General features: G+C 51.0%; 1 protein-coding gene across 1 annotated transcript in view; it reads right to left on the reverse strand.

The window, feature by feature from the left end:
• The window catches only part of LOC144805673 (uncharacterized), a 53,435-nt gene that overhangs the window by 24,307 nt on the left and 5,782 nt on the right, over positions 1 to 23,346 (reverse strand). The window lies entirely within an intron of this gene.

Raw genomic sequence — 23,346 nt, forward strand, 5'->3', positions numbered from 1 at the left:
AGCCTCCGTATGCTGGGGGCAGCGGTGTGCCTCTACAACACTTGGCCTCATCATAGCAGTGCGCGTAGATCTGCGAGCTCCTATTAGCCTCTGTATGCTGGGGGCAGCGGTGTGCCTCTACAACACTTGGCCTCATCATAGCAGTGCGCGTAGATCTGCGAGCTCCTCGTAGCCTCTGTATGCTGGGGGCAGCGGTGTGCCTCTACAACACTTGGCCTCATCATAGCAGTGCGTGCAGATCTGCGAGCTCCTCTTAGCCTCTATATGCTGGGGGCAGCGGTGTGCCTCTACAACACTTGGCCTCATCATAGCAGTGCGCGCAGATCTGCGAGCTCCTCTTAGCCTCTGTATGCTGGGGGCAGCGGTGTGCCTCTACAACACTTGGCCTCATCATAGCAGTGCGCGTAGATCTGCAAGCTCCTCTTAGCCTCTGTATGCTGGGGGCAGCGGTGTGCCTCTACAACACTTGGCCTCATCATAGCAGTGCGCGCAGATCTACGAGCTCCTCTTAGCCTCTGTATGCTGGGGGCAGCGGTGTGCCTCTACAACACTTGGCCTCATCATAGCAGTGCGCGCAGATCTGCGAGCTCCTCTTAGCCTCTGTATGCTGGGGGCAGCGGTGTGCCTCTACAACACTTGGCCTCATCATAGCAATGCGCGTAGATCTGCGAGCTCCTATTGGCCTCTGGATGCTGGGGGCAGCGGTGTGCCTCTACAACACTTGGCCTCATCATAGCAGTGCACGTAGATCTGCGATCTCCTATTAGCCTCTGTATGCTGGGGGCAGCGGTGTGCCTCTACAACACTTGGCCTCATCATAGCAGTGCGCGTAGATCTGCGAGCTCCTATTAGCCACTGTATGCTGCGGGCAGCGGTGTGCCTCTACAACACTTGGCCTCATCATAGCAGTGCGCGCAGATCTGCGAGCTCCTCTTAGCCTCTGTATGCTGGGGGCAGCGGTGTGCCTCTACAATACTTGGCCTCATCATAGCAGTGCGCGTAGATCTGCGAGCTCCTATTAGCCTCTGTATGCTGGGGGCAGCGGTGTGCCTCTACAACACTTGGCCTCATCATAGCAGTGCGCGTAGATCTGCGAGCTCCTCGTAGCCTCTGTATGCTGGGGGCAGCGGTGTGCCTCTACAACACTTGGCCTAATCATAGCAGTGCGTGCAGATCTGCGAGCTCCTCTTAGCCTCTATATGCTGGGGGCAGCGGTGTACCTCTACAACACTTGGCCTCATCATAGAAGTGCGCGCAGATCTGCGAGCTCCTCTTAGCCTCTGTATGCTGGGGGCAGCGGTGTGCCTCTACAACACTTGGCCTCATCATAGCAGTGCGCGTAGATCTGCAAGCTCCTCTTAGCCTCTGTATGCTGGGGGCAGCGGTGTGCCTCTACAACACTTGGCCTCATCATAGCAGTGCGCGCAGATCTACGAGCTCCTCTTAGCCTCTGTATGCTGGGGGCAGCGGTGTGCCTCTACAACACTTGGCCTCATCATAGCAGTGCGCGCAGATCTGCGAGCTCCTCTTAGCCTCTGTATGCTGGGGGCAGCGGTGTGCCTCTACAACACTTGGCCTCATCATAGCAATGCGCGTAGATCTGCGAGCTCCTATTGGCCTCTGGATGCTGGGGGCAGCGGTGTGCCTCTACAACACTTGGCCTCATCATAGCAGTGCACGTAGATCTGCGAGCTCCTATTAGCCTCTGTATGCTGGGGGCAGCGGTGTGCCTCTACAACACTTGGCCTCATCATAGCAGTGCGCGTAGATCTGCGAGCTCCTATTAGCCACTGTATGCTGCGGGCAGCGGTGTGCCTCTACAACACTTGGCCTCATCATAGCAGTGCGCGCAGATCTGCGAGCTCCTCTTAGCCTCTGTATGCTGGGGGCAGCGGTGTGCCTCTACAATACTTGGCCTCATCATAGCAGTGCGCGCAGATCTGCGAGCTCCTCTTAGCCTCTGTATGCTGGGGGCAGCGGTGTGCCTCTACAACACTGGCCTCATCATAGCAGTGCGCGTAGATCTGCGAGCTCCTATTAGCCTCTGAATGCTGGGGGCAGCGGTGTGCCTCTACAACAGTTGGCCTCATCATAGCAGTGCGCGCAGATCTGCGAGCTCCTCTTAGCCTCTGTATGCTGGGGGCAGCGGTGTGCCTCTACAACACTTGGCCTCATCATAGCAGTGCACGTAGATCTACGAGCTCCTCTCAGCCTCTGTATGCTGGGGGCAGCGGTGTGCCTCTACAACACTTGGCCTCATCATAGCAGTGCGCGTAGATCTGCGAGCTCCTATTAGCCTCTGTATGCTGGAGGCAGCGGTGTGCCTCTACAACACTTGGCCTCATCATAGCAGTGCGCGCAGATCTGTGAGCTCCTCTTAGGCTCTGTATGCTGGGGGCAGCGGTGTGCCTCTACAACACTTGGCCTCATCATAGCAGTGCGCGCAGACCTGCGAGCTCCTCTTAGCCTCTGTATGCTGGGGGCAGCGGTGTGCCTCTACAACACTTGGCCTCATCATAGCAGTGCACGTAGATCTACGAGCTCCTCTAAGCCTCCGTATGCTGGGGGCAGCGGTGTGCCTCTACAACACTTGGCCTCATCATAGCAGTGCGCGTAGATCTGCGAGCTCCTATTAGCCTCTGTATGCTGGGGGCAGCGGTGTGCCTCTACAACACTTGGCCTCATCATAGCAGCGCGCGTAGATCTGCGAGCTCCTCGTAGACTCTGTATGCTGGGGGCAGCGGTGTGCCTCTACAACACTTGGCCTCATCATAGCAGTGCGTGCAGATCTGCGAGCTCCTCTTAGCCTCTATATGCTGGGGGCAGCGGTGTGCCTCTACAACACTTGGCCTCATCATAGCAGTGCGCGCAGATCTGCGAGCTCCTCTTAGCCTCTGTATGCTGGGGGCAGCGTTGTGCCTCTACAACACTTGGCCTCATCATAGCAGTGCGCGTAGATCTGCAAGCTCCTCTTAGCCTCTGTATGCTGGGGGCAGCGGTGTGCCTCTACAACACTTGGCCTCATCATAGCAGTGCGCGCAGATCTACGAGCTCCTCTTAGCCTCTGTATGCCGGGGGCAGCGGTGTGCCTCTACAACACTTGGCCTCATCATAGCAGTGCGCGCAGATCTGCAAGCTCCTCTTAACCTCTGTATGCTGGGGGCAGCGGTGTGCCTCTACAACACTTGGCCTCATCATAGCAATGCGCTTAGATCTGCGAGCTCCTATTGGCCTCTGGATGCTGGGGGCAGCGGTGTGCCTCTACAACACTTGGCCTCATCATAGCAGTGCATGTAGATCTGCGAGCTCCTATTAGCCTCTGTATGCTGGGGGCAGCGGTGTGCCTCTACAACACTTGGCCTCATCATAGCAGTGCGCGCAGATCTGCGAGCTCCTCTTAGCCTCTGTATGCTGGGGGCAGCGGTGTGCCTCTACAACACTTGGTCTCATCATAGCAATGCGCTTAGATCTGCGAGCTCCTATTGGCCTCTGGATGCTGGGGGCAGCGGTGTGCCTCTACAACACTTGGCCTCATCATTGCAGTGCATGTAGATCTGCGAGCTCCTATTAGCCTCTGTATGCTGGGGGCAGCGGTGTGCCTCTACAACACTTGGCCTCATCATAGCAGTGCGCGTAGATCTGCGAGCTCCTATTAGCCTTTGTATGCTGGGGGCAGCGGTGTGCCTCTACAACACTTGGCCTCATCATAGCAGTGCACGTAGATCTGCGAGCTCCTCTTAGCGTCTGTATGCTGGGGGCAGCGGTGTGCCTCTACAACACTTGGCCTCATCATAGCAGTGCACGTAGATCTACGAGCTCCTCTTAGTCTCTGTATGCTGGGGGCAGCGGTGTGCCTCTACAACACTTGGCCTCATCATAGCAGTGCGCGTAGATCTGCGAGCTCCTCTTAGCCTCTGTATGCTGGGGGCAGCGGTGTGCCTCTACAACACTTGGCCTCATCATAGCAGTGCGCGTAGATCTGCGAGCTCCTATTGGCCTCTGGATGCTGGGGGCAGCGGTATGCCTCTACAACACTTGGCCTCATCATAGCAGTGCGCGCAGATCTGCGAGCTCCTCTTAGCCTCTGTATGCTGGGGGCAGCGGTGTGCCTCTACAACACTTGGCCTCATCATAGCAGTGCGCGCAGATATGCGAGCTCCTATTGGCCTCTGGATACTGGGGGCAGCGGTGTGCCTCTACAACACTTGGCTTCATCATAGCAGTGCGCGTAGATCTGCAAGCTCCTATTAGCCTCTGTATGCTGGGGGCAGCGGTGTGCCTCTACAACACTTGGCCTCATCATAGCAGTGCGCGCAGATCTACGAGCTCCTCGTAGCCTCTGTATGCTGGGGGCAGCGGTGTGCCTCTACAACACTTGGCCTCATCATAGCAGTGCGCGTAGATCTGCGAGCTCCTCTTAGCCTCTGTATGCTGGGGGCAGCGGTGTGCCTCTACAACACTTGGCCTCATCATAGCAGTGCGCGTAGATCTGCGAGCTCCTCTTAGCCTCTGTATGCTGGGGGCAGCGGTGTGCCTCTACAACACTTGGCCTCATCATAGCTGTGCGCGTAGATCTGCGAGCTCCTATTAGCCTCTGTATGCTCGGGGCAGCGGAGTGCCTCTACAACACTTGGCCTCATCATAGCAGTGCACGCAGATCTGCGAGCTCCTCTTAGCCTCTGTATGCTGGGGGCAGCGGTGTGCCTCTACAACACTTGGCCTCCTCATAGCAGTGCGCGCAGATCTGCGAGCTCCTCCTAGCCTCTGTATGCTGGGGGCAGCGGTGTGCCTCTACAACACTTGGCCTCATCATAGCAGTGCGCGCAGATCTGCGAGCTCCTCTTAGCTTCAGTATGCTGGGGGCAGCGGGGTGCTTCTAAAACACTTGGCCTCATCATAGCAGTGCGCGTAGATCTGCGAGCTCCTCTTAGCCTCTGTATGCTGGGGGCAGCGGTGTGCCTCTGCAACACTTGGCCTCATCATAGCAGTGCGCGCAGATCTGCGAGCACCTCTTAGCCTCTGTATGCTGGGGGCAGCGGTGTGCCTCTGCAACACTTGGCCTCATCATAGCAGTGTGCGCAGATCTGCGAGCTCCTCTTAGCCTCTGTATGCTGGGGGCAGCGGTGTGCCTCTACAACACTTGGCCTCATCATAGCAGTGCGCGTAGATCTGCGAGCTCCTCTTAGCCTCTGTATGCTGCGGGCAGCGGTGTGCCTCTACTACACTTGGCCTCATCATCACAGTGCGCGTAGATCTGCGAGCTCCTCTTAGCCTCTGTATGCTGGGGGCAGCGGTGTGCCTCTACAACACTTGGCCTCATCATAGCAGTGCGCGCAGATCTGCGAGCTCCTCTTAGCCGCTGGATGCTGGGGGCAGCGGTGTGCCTCTACAACACTTGGCCTCATCATAGCAGTGCGTGCATATCTGCGAGCTCCTCTTAGCCTCTGTATGCTGGGGGCAGCGGTGTGCCTCTACAACACTTGGCCTCTTCATAGCAGTGCGCGCAGACCTGCGAGCTCCTCTTAGCCTCTGTATGCTGGGGGCAGCGGTGTGCTTCTACAACACTTGGCCTCATCATAGCAGTGCGCGCAGATCTGCGAGCTCCTCTTAGCCTCTGTATGCTGGGGGCAGCGGTGTGCCTCTACAACACTTGGCCTCATCATAGCAGTGCGCGCAGATCTGCGAGCTCCTCTTAGCCTCTGTATGCTGGGGGCAGCAGTGTGCCTCTACAACACTTGGCCTCATCATAGCAGTGCGCGCAGATCTGCGAGCTCCTCTTGGCCTCTGGATGCTGGGGGCAGCGTGCACTGCGCTCACAGCCACTGCATGCAGCTCGCGGATCATGTGCATTATAGCGGTGCTTCATGTGGCATCTGAGGAGGCGCTATAATGTGTGACTTTGCATTTCAGTGCAGTGATGCGCACCACCACACTGAAATGCGTTGGACAAATGCGTGCGTGCTACTGGGCAGAGCTCCAGGCTCTTATAATTTATTTAGGAAAATTAATGTTGTGCACACGTTTAAATAGGCTCCTCCCTAGTTACTCTAATGAAAAACGTACCTCGCTTTGTGTACACAGGGGGGTCGAGTTATAAACCAGTGTAAACAACGAAGCCATAGTTGTTCTACATGCAGCAAACAACCACTGACAAAGCCAATCGTCCTGGCTTGTTGTAGATGTAATGTCACTTGTTGTATCATCTATCTGGCTGCAATGACAAAGACAGCAAAATACCAGGCGGGCGGCACACTAGGCTAAGCACAGGTTTATAGCTTGGGTGCTTTTAAGCCACCACTTAATTACATCTGCCTTCTCGACATGCCAGCGTGTAGCGTTTTCATCGAAGGCATCTGAGCAGGGCAGGATTGGCCATAGCGGGCACCGGGCATTTCCCTGGTGGCCCCCCAGGGTGGGGGATGGTTTTTGGTCCCTGAGGGGCTGTTTTTGTTACCGGGGGTCGGCAATATCTGCCTCCTGTAACAAAATTGGCAAAAACCGGCCCTAGCAAACAGCACAGCCGCGCCCCCCTCCCCTCCCAGGAGGGCCGGTCCAAAGGTTTGCCAGGGCCGGTTTCTGTTCCCAGTCCAGCCTTGCATCTGAGGACAGGTCCTGGCGTACATATGGAGCTAAAGTACATAGACCCCAATTAGACAATCCCAATATAAGCAGACATTAATTGGTGTGACATATAAGAGGTTTAAAAAATAAAAAAAAAGGAAGGCCAGAGTGGAACAGAATACAATACATTTGTGGTGAGGATGCAAAGGGGGCGGACTCGGAGCTTGCTGGGTCTGGGCTCCAACGTTCCCAGACAGACTATATTATGCAGCACTCTGATACGGATGAATCCTCCCTATACACAGCTGATAGAGTGCTGCCGGAGCACAACTGGGGGAAGGTATGTGAACCTGGAAATGGGATTGCCGGTGAAATCGGAAGTGGGACTAGGGAAAGGTTAAGGAAGCACCTCCAGGAAAAGCAATATTTACATAAGTGTACCAAACCACTACTTTGTGCGATCCATGCATACCCACAATCCTATGTACTATACAGCATACTTGTTTTATGTTCCTGTGCGTCAATCGGTGACCCGCCACTCTGATAAATACAGCCTACAATTTTTTACACAAGGAGTCCCTAAACATGACATACCAACAGCTCCAGCGGAATGAAACTGTAGTTGGTCGGTGCTGCTTCTGATAAAAACGGAAGTGATGCATTGGACCAACAACCAATAGGGAGGCCGGAAATCGTAAATAAGCCAATTGCAATCAACAGGCAATCAGCAGGCAAGATTACCCTCGCTATACAGATTACTAGATGTCTCGAAGAGACAGCACATGAGCCCTGCCTACGTGAGACCTAAAAATGGACTAAATTGATTCAGTCCCCCATTTTGCCCTGAATAGAAGTTTTATTTAATTTAGCAATTAAGTTATTATCCGCGGAACTGTGTATTTTAATCTGCTTCAATCATTTTACACCGTTGTGTGGTCCTTGTAGATTCACTTCCACTCTTTGTGCCTCTCCATTTTCCTAAATTAGTAGTGATAAATAAGATAAGCTACAACATGATGTAGTAAAATAAAAGAACATATTGTGACTGCAGGTAGTATAGTGAGGGCTGTGCCTTATTTGCGCACATTGCTATGTTACCATAGGCTTATTAGAAGTTTAAACGCCATTTTACCTTTTGCTGCTTTTGCTGCTTTTGCACATGACACACCATATAGCTGTTATTGTAAGTTAGGCTGCGTGAATTGATTCACATTAGAATGACTTATTTTCTGCATCCCTAGACTAACATCGTGATCTTAGTCTGCACAGTGAGTGCTAAAGCCTCCAAGGTTATCATAACACTGTAGCTGTTGTTCAGGCTGGTTGGCTCCCGTTTTAGACATAACATACAAGCAGCCGCAACCAACTGTGATTCCGGCGCCTTTAATATTACACTGTAGGCAGGATTTCCGGCACTTGGAAGAAATACGATTCCCAGAGAGAAGGAGCTGTTGCAGATCCTGATGTGATTCATTCCTGCTGATCTTGGAGGTATGGGGTCCCCTATTCAAGCCTAAGTGACCTTCCATAGTTTATAAAACATAGTTCCTAGCTAGGGAGGGTGGAATACTAGGCATTATAAAACCTGTTTCCATTATCATTATAATATGATTTCTCCTTTTGTGTTTTATGAAATTGAAACAATGCTGATCATAATATTTCTAATCATATGTTTGCTTGTGTTAGCAAAAATACTGCATCTTAGAGCACTTCGTTAAAATAAATATTTAAAACTGTCTCGTGTCTCTTTTTATTGTGGACTGGTATAAGAATAAAACGAAATAGTGTTCTTGATTCCCACCATTCCTGAGAGTAACCTAAGTCGCATGTTCTGGTTTGTCTAATCATTGGTTCCTTTGCTATAGGACGAAGAGCTAATGTGACACTGATGCTAGTCGGTTAGGGGTTCTAAGTACTGAGGTGAGTTTTTTGGTACACCACAATTCACTGAGGTCTTGGGTCTCTGTGCACAGTTCTGTGTATGAGCAGAATCCCTGCAACAAGATCACGTTGATGGGACCAACTTATGAGCGAGTCCCGCTTCATCGAGACATAGATTTTACCAGGGATGACTCTCCCTTTGAAGTCAAGTGTGCCCCAGAAATAAGCCAGCAACTCAATAGTCATTCCACATTAACCTTTTGGTCTAATGTCTTGCTTCAACAGGGTGAGTTTTCCCAGTAGATTAAGCTCATAAAATATTTTGGGAACTAGCGTTACCTTGGCCCCAGAGTAAAAGAGGATTGGGTGGTTGCATTGATCAAAACTAGCTCCTGAGGGCCGTCACTAGCATTCTCCTTTTTATCACCTGAACTGTCTTGGCGTATAATATCAACACACGCTTTTGAATGCTCGTAACTTTTGGCTATAGTCGGCACTTCTTGAAGCGATGGCGTGTCTTTTTTTGCCACAGGGCGTCTCTCGTTTTGTCGAGGGTGCATCCCAACATTCAATCAATCAATCAATCAAGAAATTTGTGAAGCGCACTACTCACCCGTGAGGGTCTCAAGGCACTGGGGGGGAGGGGTGATGCTACTGCTCGAAAAGCCAGGTCTTGAGTAGCCTCCTGAAAGTTAGTAGGTCCTGGGTCTGCCGTAGGAGGATGGGGAGGGTGTTCCAGGTCTTGGCGGTGAGGTGGGAGAACGATCTGCTGCCGGTGGTCACTCTTCGGATGCGGGGGATGGTGGCGAGGGCGGTGGAGAAGCTGGCGTTTCGGGGTGTAGAAGGTGAGTCGTCTGTTGAGGTATGCTAGTCCAGTTTTGCAGAGTGCCTTGTGTGTGTGGGTGAGGACCTTGAAGGTGCTCCTCTTGTTGACAGGAAGCCAGTGCAAGTCTGTCAGGTAGGGTGTGATGTGGCTGTGGCGGGGGATGTCGAGGATCAGGCGTGCAGAGGCGTTCTGTATGTGTTTTAGACGTTTCAGAAGTATGACTGAGGATCCTGCATAGAGGGCGTTTCCGTAGTCCAGCCTGCTGCTGACGAGGGCCTGGGTGACCGTTCTTCTTGTTTTGGTGGGGATTCACCTGTAGATCTTCCGGAGCATGCGGAGGGTGTTGAAGCAGGAAGACGAGACAGCGTTGACTTGCTTGGTCATGGAGAGTGCTGAGTCGAGGATAAACCCTTGGCTGCCTGGTTGGTCAGTGGGTGTTGGTGCTGCTCCCAGTACGGTCAGCCACCAGGAGTCATCCCAGGCTGAGGGGGTGGGGCCGAGGATGAGGACCTCCGTTTTGTCCGAGTTCAGCTTCAGATGGCTGTTCTTTATCCACTCAGCGTAAACTTTCATTCCTTCGTGGAGGTTAGTTTTGGTGATGAGGGGGTCCTCGGTGAGGGAGAGGATCAGCTGGGTGTCGACGTAGGAGATAATGTTGAGGTTGCGCAGTCGGGCGACGTGGGCGAGCAGAGCCATGTAGACGTTAAACAAGGTTGGGCTGAGGGATGATCCTTGGGGTATGCTGCAGATGATCTCGGAGGCTTTGGAATGGAAAGGGGGAGACGGACGCCCTGGGTTCTGCTGGAGAGGAAGGAGGTGGTTCATTCCAGAGCCTTGTATCGGATCCCTGCGTTGTGGAGGCGTGTGCGTAGGGTGCGGTGGCAGACAGTGTCGAAGGCGGCTGCTAGGTCCAGGAGGATGAGACGGGTCCAAGATGTTGTTCTCCTTGAGGTAGTGGGTCAGCTGTCTGTTGACGGTTTTCTCGATGACCTTCGCCGGAAACGGGAGCAGGGAGATGGGTCAGAAGTTCTTGAGGTCCCTCAGATCCGCCTTGGGTTTCTTTAGTAAGGCATTTATCTCGGCGTGCTTCTAGCTCTCAGGGAAGGTTTCGGTTTCAAAGGAGATGTTGATGGCCTTGCGGAGATGGGGTGCGATGGTGGCGCTAGCTTGGTTGAAGATGTGGTGCAGGCATGGGTCTGACGGAGAGCCGGAGTGGATGGTGTTCATGATTTTGATGGTGTCGTCATTGTTTATGTCGGTCCAGGTGAGCTGGGGGTTGATGTGGGTGGTGGCCGTGGGGTCTGAGGTGTCGAAGCTGTCATGGATGTCTGCGATCTTGCGATCGAAGAAGGTGGAAAGGGAGTCGCACAGGTCTTGCGATGGTGGGATGTCGTTGGTGTTGGAGCTGGGGTTGGAGAGTTCCTCCACGATGTTCAAGAGCTCTTTGCTGTTGTGTGCATTGTTGTCAAGGCGGTCCTTGAAGTAGGCCCTTTTGGCAGATCTGATGAGGCAATGGTGTCTGCGGATGGCGTTTTTGTGGGCTGCGTAGCTGTCCGGTGTCTGTTCACAGTGCCATTTCTTCTCTAGTTTCCGGCAGGTTTGCTTGAAGGCCTGCAGTTCCGCGGTGAACCAGCTGGCTTTCTTATCAGTGCGTCTGTTGGAGTGTTTCTTGATCGGGCGAGAGTGTTGGCGCAGTCATCGATCGTGCGCCTGAGGTTGCAGGTGTTGGTGTTGGTGGGGTCGGCGGGCAGGGCTTCAGGCGAGGGTGGTGTTTAGCTGGTCTTCGGTGATTTTGTTCCAGCTGCGAGGGGGAATCTGTTGAGTGCGGTGGTGCATGGTGGGTTTCTGGAAGGTGAAGTGGATGCATCAATGGTAGGCCCAGTGGAGTTCAGTGGTGTGGCTGAAGGAGACGTGGAGGCTTGCAGAGAAGATGGGGTCAAGCGTGTGGCCGGCGGAGTGGGTGGGTGTTGTGAAGAGCTGTCTGAGACCGGAGTTGGCGAGGTTGTCAATCAGGGTGGTGGAGTTGGTGTCGTTATTCTTGAGGTGGAAGTTCAGATCTCCGAGGAGGATGTAGTCTGTGGAGCCGAGGGCATGCGGGCTGACGAAGTCGGAGATGGAGTTGCTGAACTGAGGCAGGGGTCTGGGGGGTCTGTAGACAAGAGTTCCTCTGAAGGTGGTGTTGGGATCAGTGTGGATCTGGAAGTGCAGGTGTTCGGCGGTGCTGAGGGTGTCTTCGGTGCTGGTTGAGACCCTGAGGGTGTTCTTGTGGATGATGGCGAGTCCACCTCCCACTCCGTTGGTGCGGTCCCTGTGGGTGATATTGTAGCCGTCTGGGATGGCTACGGCGATGTCGGGTGCCGAGGAGGTGTTCATTCAGGTCTTTGTCAGGAAGGCGACGTCCGGGGAGGATGTGTCGAGCAGGTCCCAGAGTTTGACGGCGTGTTTTTGTGCGGAGCGGGTGTTCAGTAGTATGCATCTGAGGTGGTTGAGTCCTGTCGCTGTGGGCGGTTTGGCGGCTCGGAGGCTGGTGAAGCTGTAGCTCCGGCAGGAGAAGGGTCCTGTGGTGTGCTTCGGGAGGCCAGGAAGCAGGTGTGCTGTTGTCCGGTGTTGAGTGCGTGGAGGGTGCTGGCGGTGTAGTGGAGGCGTTCAGTGTGGTGTCTGCGGGGACCAGGGGGTCTGGCGCTGGGCGCAGTCCAGGCATGGACGAGTGCAGACGGGCTTGCCTTAAGCACCTTTAGAACGCCAGTGGCGCTACCACACAGCGGACGCCATATCAGGGGATATGGGAGGGAGGAACAGCTGGGAGGCGGGAACAGGGGGGAGAATGGGCGAGCAGGCGGCGGGGCCGCAGGGGATGCAGCAGCGGGAAAACGAGAGGGTAGAGCAGGTGGAGGATACAGAAGGCAAACAATGGGCACGATAACACTACAACAGTACAAAAAAGGAATAAGGTGAAATACAATTAATTACACTAGGGGAGCAGAAAAACAATCACAACAGGGCTAACAACAAAATAAAGGGCAGAGCGAGCGCAAGAGCTTATGGCCTACCACTGGCCACCAGGGATGAGGCACAGTGCCTGCGGGTGGAGGAGAGCCTTGAACTTCACCACTTCAGCAAGCTGCAGCAGCGGGGAACACGGACACACGATGTGCAGCGTGGGGAGCGACCTGCTTAAAACAGGGTCAAGGGTTGCTCTCCCCACCGTGCAGCGGCCACCAACATGAACTGATCTCTTAAGCGCTCCTCTAAAGCTGCACCAAAATTGCACGTGGAAGCCAGTTTGCGCAAGGTAGTTATGTACTATTCGACCGACTTATCCTGCCTTTGCATCCTTCTCCCGAAGTGATATCGTTCAAGGACAATACTCACTATGGGAAGGTAGTGCAAGTTCAACTTTTTGATGCGGATCTCGTATTCATTAAGAGTGGAAGAGTCACTATCAGAGAGTTCAGGAAGGTGTTCAAAGAATTCTTGTCCCTCAGAGCCCAAACAATGCATTAACAATGAGGCTTGCCTCTCTGTGCTTAAGGAAGTAACACAGACATGAGCATAATGTGGGAAAACCTTGTTCCATTTCAGCCGCGAGAGAGGAGGTACTCCTGGAGATATCAAAAAGAAGGGAGGAGAAATTACATTTTGCATGATGTACATACTATGTTTTGACCTAGTTACTACTTAACGGTGAACTTCAGTGATCTGCTTACCGTGTGCAATATCCACAAACCTTATAAGCTGTGCATATGAGCGAAACTGTGTTAAACTTCAGCAATTAAAATATAGGCCAATGTGTGCAACCCCAGAAACTTTATTTGCTGTGCGCATCAGCAGAACCATCAGCCCGATTACTGATGGCACATATTTATATAGGGAGGAGTCACTTTAGTCTGGTGCTCAATTACATGTGTAGAAGTGAGTCTGGTGGTGCCTGATAACTGAAAGGCACATATTTGTTTAGACACAATTTCATATATGTCTGATTTATTATTCCTATTACCTTGCCTTCTACCTTGAGAAGGCCCATCCCAGACCAGTGTGTGAACAAAACACATGCCGACTAATCGAGGACAAAGGGATTGAGACATGGTCTAGGAACACTAACAACAAATCCAACATCAAACCTCACGTTTAACTGATGGAGAGCTATGAGCGATATAAAGCAATATACTGAGAAAAAGTAACCTGGAGAATTGCTGCAAATTAAAGTAAATTAAAAAAACTGAATAAAGAACTACATAACAACAGCTTTGTGACCTGGAAGCCGATTATTTCTCAATGTAGCCCTTGTTTGTGATTACCATACAGTGCTCACATTCATCATCGGCGTGAGAAGAGATGGGAGACTGGGGTGTCTGATTACAGAAGCTCATTTACATACAAAGGGGGTGACAGCCTGTTCAAAACGCACAGCACAACTTGTTTACGTAAAATGCTTGTACACAAACAGGGTAAAGTCTTACGTCTCTTTTTTTCATTTTCTTTAATACATCCTGCACCTCGCTCTCTTTTTCTCTTCCTCTGATTTCAATTCATCGTAAAGTACTCAAATTCACTTTTGCTTTATCAGCACGGCACTTGTCGGGGGTTGACACAGTTTGATGGGGTGCCCCCACTATTATCTAGAAAAGGGACTCAGTTCCACCTAGGTCCTTCGCCTGTGACTGGCAAATGTTACTTTGCTTCTGGCATCTGCAAACACAGGCCTCAGAGTGTTTGTAACTATCAGTCCCACTAGCAGCGTCCCCTTTATTTATTTGTGTGAGGGGCGCAAGAGAGGAACAAAGAACTAGACAAAATTAGCCCTTCCATTGCTTAATACACTGTAAATGTGAAACACTTTGGGGCTTAGGGGCTGGATAAAGAATGTCAGGAAACAAACACAAATTAAAGCACATTTTATTTATTTGCTGAAAACTGTTTAAAAATGTAATTTCCAAGTTCCACATATCTGTTTAAAAATATTTACACTTTCAGTCAATTACGAGCTTAGTTACAAACTGATAGTGGGAAAAACATGCCGTATAAAAACTGAAACCGAAAACGTATTTTTACATTATTTTATGTTTCTTGTTTTTTGTTTTTAAAACAGGCCGTCAACCTTTCACGTGAAAATTATTATGAGGGCCTGACATCACTACATGTGACGTCATTGTGATTTTCATATAATAATGGGCTCCACACTATTTTCCTTACTAGTGCCCTGTTTATTGGCATGACATGGGTCTACAGGTATTAAAAATAAACATATAAATTCACATGTGTTCAGCTCGTTTCTCTGGTCATGTCACACATTGACATGTATTCAGCTGCTTCTTCTATTTTAGGTGAGTACAAATAATGTGCTGTTGCCCCTCCTTCCATTTCTCTTTTTCTCCTCCTTTCCTTGTCTCTCTCGCTCTCTTTATCTCTCCCCCTCTCTATCTCCCACACACTCCTGTTAGCGTTAGCTTTATGAATGTCACTGCCACTTCTGGCATTCATACGACAAATCCTTTAGAACATTTGAGGACAAGGGACAATCACGTGTGGAAGGCGAGTTGCCCGGAGTGCAACGGACTGTCCTGGCACATATATGCTTTTGTTGTGGGATTTCTCTATTTCGCCACATTCTTCTAACAGAGTCTGCTGCTTACAATGGCTTAATTCTGGTAAAAAGTAGAGTTTGGTAAGTAACAAAATCAATAGGGAGAGCCAAGTCAGAGAGGAGCCACGGGTCATACTTAGTTATAAGGCCCGAGGCACGAGCTGATCCATCAACTGATAACAGTGTGTAAAAGATGCAGCAAACGTTACTTAAAAACAAGTTATATGCTCTTTTATATCTAAAAAAAGGTTATTTCTTGAACACTTGTGCTTCGCTTTAGTTCATTACTGTAGGAGAGTAGGGTCTGCTATCCTATGGTCACCCCAAATTTTTGCTTTTTGCTTCACTGGTTTTCGACTACTGAGGCTGTGGGCCTGCTGATCAGACCCCCAGCCTGCTGTTCTCTCACTAAATTAGTGACACATGTGCTATAGGCACATACCAATTGGAAATGGACTCCTTGTCAGCCCCTGTAGAATGCACTATAGGTGCACAGGGCACAGGAGCCACTAAGGCCTACCAGGGGCTGCAGCATATCTTTTGCCACCCCTGGCTGGTTCTTAAATTGACACAACTGGCTGATCACTCAGCTGGGGTAAGGTGGTGTACACACCCCTTGCTTAGATATAGTATACCTATGTCTAAACCTATATCTGGACACATGTAAACCTGTGAGCCACTCCTATAGACAGGCCTCACCAATCCTGGAGGCTGGGTGCATGGTTTCTATGTGAGATGGAGCTCTAGCATGAGCTGAGCCTGTCTGCAGCCGTCGGGAACAAATCCCTAAGCTGTTTCAGGATAATGCCATACCATATACTATTAAGTGCCTTATAATCCTCGCGGTTATTTAGCAACTCTGGTTTGGCTTTATCAAAACATGTCGTGTAAGGTGTCATACGCTTTGGAATACCATCCCCTCGCCAGTTCTGGCGACGGGGATGGCATTCCACCCCTCTAGAGGGGTAAGACATGTTACTTCACTTTAATGCGGTTGATTTCTCCAAAGGCCTTAAGATCCACAAAATGGATGCCTCTGCCACAGACAAATGTCTGGACCCCTGGAGCTGACCGAAACCCAGTCAAGGGGGTCCTGGACAAAGGGTTTCCTGTCACAGGAGGGTGTCACCGCCCTCCAGACAGGAGATAGTGTATTGTAGCAGGGAGGTTTGAAAGAAACCAGACACTGCCTGGGGCGCACAAGGCTGCCCCTTGCATAATCCGGCCAAACCGGTTCTGGGGCACTCCAGCCCTCGTGCCAGGGCGGCCTGGATCAAAGGAAGGGGGTGTATCCACCCACTTCCTGGGTCCCACCCATAGGAGGGGACCTAGCAGGTAATCACGCCCACCAGATTCGAATAAGAGTGGGAGCAGTGCCAATGCACATCAGATTTCCTGGAAGAAACATTTGAAATGATATTCTGGACCCTTCGCCCTCCATCTCAACGTGGAAGCCCGAAGAATCTCCCTTGTGGTCAAGGAGTGACCACCCTGCAGCAGCAGGCACCATCCAGCCCTCGACGTCTACTTAGTTGCAGTTCCCGCCGGAACTCGAGCGACTGAGATCGACGAGATCAAGCCTGCCCAGCTTCTAACAGCCCGATCCACAGTCCATGCAAAGCTGAGACCCGTGGAGGCGACCGGAAGCGTGGGGCACGCCATCTTGAAGTGACCACGAGACGCTGACCGTGCAGCCCACGAGTGACCCTCGAAGCTGTACACCGGGGTTTGAGAAGCCCCCACCCTGAGCTACTCCTGAGCCGAAGTTCAGCCCTCCACACTCGACGAGTGCTGCGTGGGGCCCTTTGGCACGATTTGGCTCAACGCGTTGGCCCGGTCACTTGCCAACTGGCTTGTGGTCCCTGTGCCGACGAACTACCAAAGAAGACTCGTGAATCTGGTTGCTCCAGATCCACACCAGCTCCCCTGAAAAGGAGCCCCGACTCTGACCTTCCTGGTCCGAGTGAGAAGCAATCTTCCGATCCTGCGTGGATTGCTCTTACCAAGGCTTGTTTGCTCCAAACCTGAAGCCGACTGCACCGACGGTGAGAGCCTGCGTGGGACAGATTGTGACCTGCTCCTGGACGTCGCAGATGCCCCAGAGCCCACGTGACAGCGGAGAGAAGCTCCTCGACGACCACCTGATTGCGCCCGACATTGCCTGGTTCCGTCCTGGTTCCACCCTGGTCACTGCTGAGTGACCCAGACTCTGTCCCCTCTGCTTTCAGGTACTCTACAACTTGAGTCCACCCTTGGACTCCACCGGACACTTCGTCTTCACCCTGCCTGCAGCCCTTTCAGCTTCAAGCACCAAGAGCCTGCGTGTCAAAACCCGACGCCACTTCGACCCTGTGCACCCACTTCCTGTGGGTGAGGTAACTTTGCTCCGCCGGTGTTCCCACACTGGTGCACACCTCTAGGGTCTGTGTGTTAAGTTTTGTTCCTCTAGGTTCAGCGGAAGTGTCCTTAAACTTTAACTATTTGACTTTTACGCACCATTGGTTAACATTGGTGCATGCGTGCGCTTTCCGCACATCTCCCGAATCCCGAGGGCCATTCCCGACTTCAGCATTGCTTGTCCTGACTGCTCCCAGCGATTCCCTAGGCCCTAGGCCTAACCACTGTTCGAGTGGCCTCTCTTATACCACTTGTTTAGTATATGGTTTGAGTGGCCCCCTGCCCTCATCCATAATTGTGCAACTTGTATGTTTAAACAGTGCTTTTTGATTTAACGCTTGTGCCCCTTTATTCATAAAGAATACTGGGGATTGTTTTTAGTAATAAACACATATATTTTTATAATATATACTTGTGTGGTGTCCTTTCATTTGGTATTACAGGATTGTATGTGGTAAAACAGCTCGCTTAACACGACCTCTTAAGTTAAGCCTTTAGGCTGCTTAGTCCATGCTACCCCTAGGATAGCTTGTCTAATAAGGTTGACTTACAACCAGACACCATAAGGGATTGTTTGGTCAGGTAGTAGGTGGTTCCAGAATTGGAAACATCCCCTACCAGGCCAACTTCTCACATTGGTGAGCAGCGGTGCGGATTTGAGCTTGCTGTTGTTTTACCATTGCAATCTTTATATCAAATTGAAAGATCACATCAAGTACCTCTAGGTACATATAAAATCAAAAGCTTAGCATATTAAGTTCTACTGAACTTAGTAGTTGTAGGTTGAAGGGATTAGCACACCCTGACTACAACTAACTAGCAAGGTACAGTAGGAAAACACTTAGTGTAGGTAAGTGCACCACTTACACCTCACTAGTAACCATGTCTGACACAGGAAAAGCCTCAGGGTCTGCTCCTGTGACAGTTGACCCTACCCAGGCAACTTTTGGATATGACAAACTAACCCGCAGAGACTTGATTGCCTTGTGCAAAGCAAGAGGGTTAAAAAGGGGCAGAAGCCCCACCTGCCTAACCCTGGTAGAAATCCTAGAACAGGATGACTTAGAGAAGGCTAAAGCAGCTTCCCTAGACACAGGAAATGGAGAGAACCCCCCTGTAGTTGATCCCCCTGAAGAGGAGGATGATGATGACTTGGATGAGGACTCAGATGTTGGGGACTTAGAAGTACAGGATCAGGGTAGCCAGGTTCCAGTTGGTAGGCTTAGCCAGGCCAACTTGGACCTACTGGGGAATGGAGAGGCCCAGCACCTCCCCAGAACCCAACATGTGATTCTCCCAGGCAACAGAAGAGTGAGATCTCCCTCAGGGGACTCTCATCTTTCTAGTGCCTCCAGAGAATCAGAGAGAGGCATGAGTGCTTCTCAGAAAGCTGAGCATAGGGCTAGAATGAGGGCTGTCAGACTCCAGATAGAGAGAGAGGAGGTAGCCCTGAGTCAAGCTAAGCTTACCTTAGCTCAAGCTAAACTTGCCTTGGCAAGAGAGCAGAAATTAAGTGGCTTAGATGTCACTGGTGGCAGCAATTTTCCAAGAGAAAAAGACAGGGCCTATGACAATAGAAACCTGACCAAGATTGTGCCCCCCTTTAAAGAAGGGGATGACATCCACAAATGGATGACTGCTCTTGAGAGAGCCTGCATGGTACAGCAGGTTCCTGAGAATCAGTGGGCTGCAATTTTGTGGTACTCCTTTTCTGAGAAAGGGAGGGACAGGCTCCTCACAGTTAGACCTGAGGATGCCAAAAACTACTCTGTTTTGAAGAGTGCTCTCATTGAAGGGTATGGCCTAACCACTGAGCAATACAGGTTGTTGTTCAGAGACACCCAGAAAGCACAGACTCAAGACTGGACTGATTTTGTGGAGTGTGCCACTAAGGCTTTGGAGGGTTGGTTACAGGGAAGTAAAGTTTCAGACTATACAGGATTGTACAATCTTATGATGAGAGAACAGATCCTTAATAACTGTACAAACCAGCTGTTGCATCAATACCTTATTGACTCTGATCTGACCTCTCCCCAAGAATTGGGAAAGAAGGCAGACAAATGGGTCAGAACAAGGATTAAGCAGAAACCCCAGAACCAAGGTGGTGACCAGAAGAAAACAGACCAGAAGGGTGGTAATCAGAATCCGAAAGATAAAGAAAAAGACCAGAAGTCTTCAGGCCCCCAAACTAATAGTAAGGAGGGTGGTTCCCAAAATGGTAACAAGAAGAAGAAGAACAAAGGTCCAAAGACACCTTGGTGTAATACCTGCAAATCAGTTTCACACTGGGGCAGTGAGTGCACCAAGGCAAATCCAGTTCCCACCACTACAGCTCCTAAAGCAACTGCAACCCCAAGTACAGTAAGCAGTGGTGGAACACAGTCCAAGGGTGTAGCTGGGTTGACCCTGGGTATTGAAGTAGGATCTGGCCTAGTCAGAGTCCCTACACAGGCAGTTCTCCTGTATGATGTGGACATTGAGTTGCCCACTGCAGTAAGCCCCACTAACCTGGGCAAATACAGGCAGACTCCCTTAATAAATGAGAAACTGGCTCAAGCTTACAGGGACACATGTGCTAGTGTCACCATGGTGACCCCTGGCTTTGTGGACCCTGGACAGATTGTACTAGGAGAGAGCTACCTAGTAACCAATGCAAGCAACTCCACTACCTCCCATAGTGTGGCAGTTGTGAACTTCTCCTGGGGAGGGGTTGATGGCCTAAAGAAAGTTGTGGTGAGTGCAGACCTACCAGTAGACTGTCTGTTAGGCAATGACCTTGAAAGCTCAGCATGGTCAGAAGTGGAGTACAGGACTCATGCAGAAATGCTAGGGATTTCAGAGCATGTCCTTGCCATGACAAGGGCTCAGGCTAAGAAGTGCCTTCCTGAACCAGTGGTGGATCTTGAAACAATAGACCAGCCACAACCCAAGAGAAGGAGCAAGAGAGGAAAGGCTCAGCCTTCCACCTTGCCCCAGGTTGAGGATCAGGTTTCAGAGGAAACTGATTCTGCAGCCCAAGAGGAGACTGTCTCTGAGGAGCTTGAACCTGACCAGGTTGAGTTTCTGGGGACAGGGGGACCCTCAAGGGCAGACCTGAGGCAGGCTCAATTAGATTGCCCTTCCCTTGAACCCCTCAGACAGCAGGCTGCTGCTGAGGCTGCTGGGGATGCCCAAGGTACCCATACTGTGTATTGGGATGAGGGACTCCTTTACTCAGAGGCTAGAACCCCCAAGCCTGGCATGACCAGGAGGTTGGTGATACCTCTGCAGTTTAGGGGATTCCTCCTTACCTTGGCCCATGATATTCCCCTTGCAGGACACTTAGGCCAGAACAAGACGTGGGACAGGCTTGTTCCACACTTTCACTGGCCTCACATGTCAGAGGATGTCAAGGAGTTTTGTCGCTCCTGTGTCACTTGCCAAGCCAGTGGTAAGTCAGGTGGCACAACAAAGGCCCCCCTAATACCACTACCTGTGGTGGGGGTCCCCTTTGAGAGAGTTGGAATTGATATTGTGGGTCCAATGGACCCCCAAACAGCATCTGGGAACAGATTCATACTGGTGGTAGTGGATCATGCCACCAGGTACCCAGAGGCTATTCCCCTAAGGACCACCACAGCACCTGTGGTGGCAAAAGCCCTCATTGCAGTTTTCTCAAGAGTGGGCTTTCCTAAGGAGGTACTATCAGATAGAGGGACACATTTTATGTCCAGCTATCTAAAAGCAATGTGGAAGGAATGTGGAGTAAACTATAAGTTTACCACCCCATATCATCCACAATGCAATGGGCTTGTGGAGAGATTTAACAAGACCCTTAAAGGCATGATAAAAGGATTACCAGAGAAGCTCAGGCGGAAATGGGACATTCTTTTACCCTGCCTGCTCTTTGCTTACAGAGAGGTCCCACAGAAGGGGGTTGGCTACAGCCCTTTTGAACTTTTGTTTGGCCACCCTGTGAGAGGTCCATTGTGTTTGGTGAAGGAAGGATGGGAGTTACCTCTCAAAAAGCCCAAACTAGACATAGTGGACTATGTACTTGGTCTCCGCTCCAGGATGGCTGAGTACATGGAAAGAGCATCCAAAAACCTGGAGGCCAGCCAAGAATTGCAGAAAGCTTGGCATGACCAAAAGGCTGTGCTGGTAGAGTTCCAACCAGGACAGAAGGTATGGGTACTGGAGCCAGTGGCTCCAGCAGCACTCCAAGACAAATGGAGTGGACCCTATCCTATTATTGAGAAGAAGGGGGAAGTCACCTACTTGGTAGACTTTGGAACACCCAGGAGCCCTCACAGGGTAATCCATGTGAATCGCTTGAAAGCATTTGTGGACAGGGAGGACATGAGCTTGCTCATGGCCACAGATGGGGAACAGGAGGAAGAGAGTGACCCTCTCCCAGACCTGCTTTCTCAGAACCCTGATGATGGTTCAGTTGATAGAGTAGCCTTGGCAGGCAGCCTCACTGACCAGCAACAGAGGGACTGCAGACAAGTTTTGCAGGCTCACAGGCAAATGTTTTCACTCACACCCAGCCAAACTGACTGGTGTACCCATGTTGTGGACACTGGTGACAGTCTGCCTGTCAAGAATAAGATCTACAGGCAACCTGATCATGTCAGGGATTGCATCAAGGCTGAGGTGCAAAAGATGTTGGAGCTTGGAGTGATTGAGCCATCAGAGAGCCCATGGGCCAGCCCAGTAGTCCTGGTGCCAAAACCTCATACCCAAGATGGTAAGAGAGAAATGAGGTTTTGCGTGGATTACAGGGGTCTCAATGCTGTCACTAGGACAGATGCTCACCCCATTCCAAGAGCAGATGAGCTCATTGACAGATTGGCTTCTGCCAAGTTTCTGAGCACATTTGATCTGACAGCTGGCTACTGGCAAATCAGACTAGCTGAGGAGTCAAAAGCCAAAACAGCATTCTCTACCCCTAGTGGACATTATCAGTTTGTGGTAATGCCCTTTGGTTTGAAGAATGCACCTGCCACTTTCCAAAGGTTGGTGAACCAAGTCCTTACTGGGTTGGATGACTTTTGTGCAGCTTATCTGGATGATATTGCTGTCTTTAGCTCCACCTGGGAGGATCACCTGATCCACCTGAAGAAAGTTTTGGAGGCCCTGCAAAAGGCAGGCCTAACTATCAAGGCCACAAAGTGCCAGATAGGGCAGAGTAAGGTTGTATACCTGGGCCACCTAGTAGGTGGAGGCCAGGTTCAGCCACTGGAAAGCAAAATCCAGGCCATACAGGACTGGGCTCCTCCAGTTACCCAGACACAAGTCAGAGCCTTCTTGGGCCTGACTGGGTATTACAGAAAGTTTGTGAAAAACTATGGGTCTATAGTGACACCATTAAATGACTTGACATCCAAGAAGATGCCAAAAAAGGTTCAGTGGACAGTTAGCTGTCAGAAGGCATTTGAAGACCTGAAGAAGGCCATGTGCTCTGCACCTATCCTAAAGAGTCCTGACTACTCCAAACAGTTCATTGTTCAGACAGATGCTTCTGAGTTGGGGGTGGGAGCTGTACTCTCACAACTTAATCAAGATGGTCAAGACCAGCCAATTGCTTTCATTAGCAGGAGGCTAACCCCAAGAGAAAAACGTTGGTCAGCCATTGAGAGGGAGGCCTTTGCTGTGGTTTGGGCATTAAAGAAGTTGAGGTCCTACTTGTTTGGAACTCACTTCCTGGTGCAAACAGACCATAAGCCCCTCTTATGGCTTAATCAGATGAAGGGTGAAAATCCCAAACTGCTCAGGTGGTCCATTTCCCTACAGGGGATGGACTTTACAGTGGAGCACCGCCCAGGGACTGACCATGGTAATGCAGATGGTCTCTCCAGGTACTTCCACTTAGAACATGAAGACTTATCTGGTCAAGGTTAGTTTAATGTCCCTGCGTTTGGGGGGGGGTTGTGTAGGAGAGTAGGGTCTGCTATCCTATGGTCACCCCAAATTATTGCTTTTTGCTTCACTGGTTTTCGACTACTGAGGCTGTGGGCCTGCTGATCAGACCCCCAGCCTGCTGTTCTCTCACTAAATTAGTGACACATGTGCTATAGGCACATACCAATTGGAAATGGACTCCTTGTCAGCCCCT

The sequence above is a fragment of the Lissotriton helveticus genome (assembly GCF_964261635.1).
Source record: "Lissotriton helveticus chromosome 1_1 unlocalized genomic scaffold, aLisHel1.1 SUPER_1_unloc_18, whole genome shotgun sequence".
NCBI lineage: Eukaryota > Metazoa > Chordata > Amphibia > Caudata > Salamandridae > Lissotriton > Lissotriton helveticus.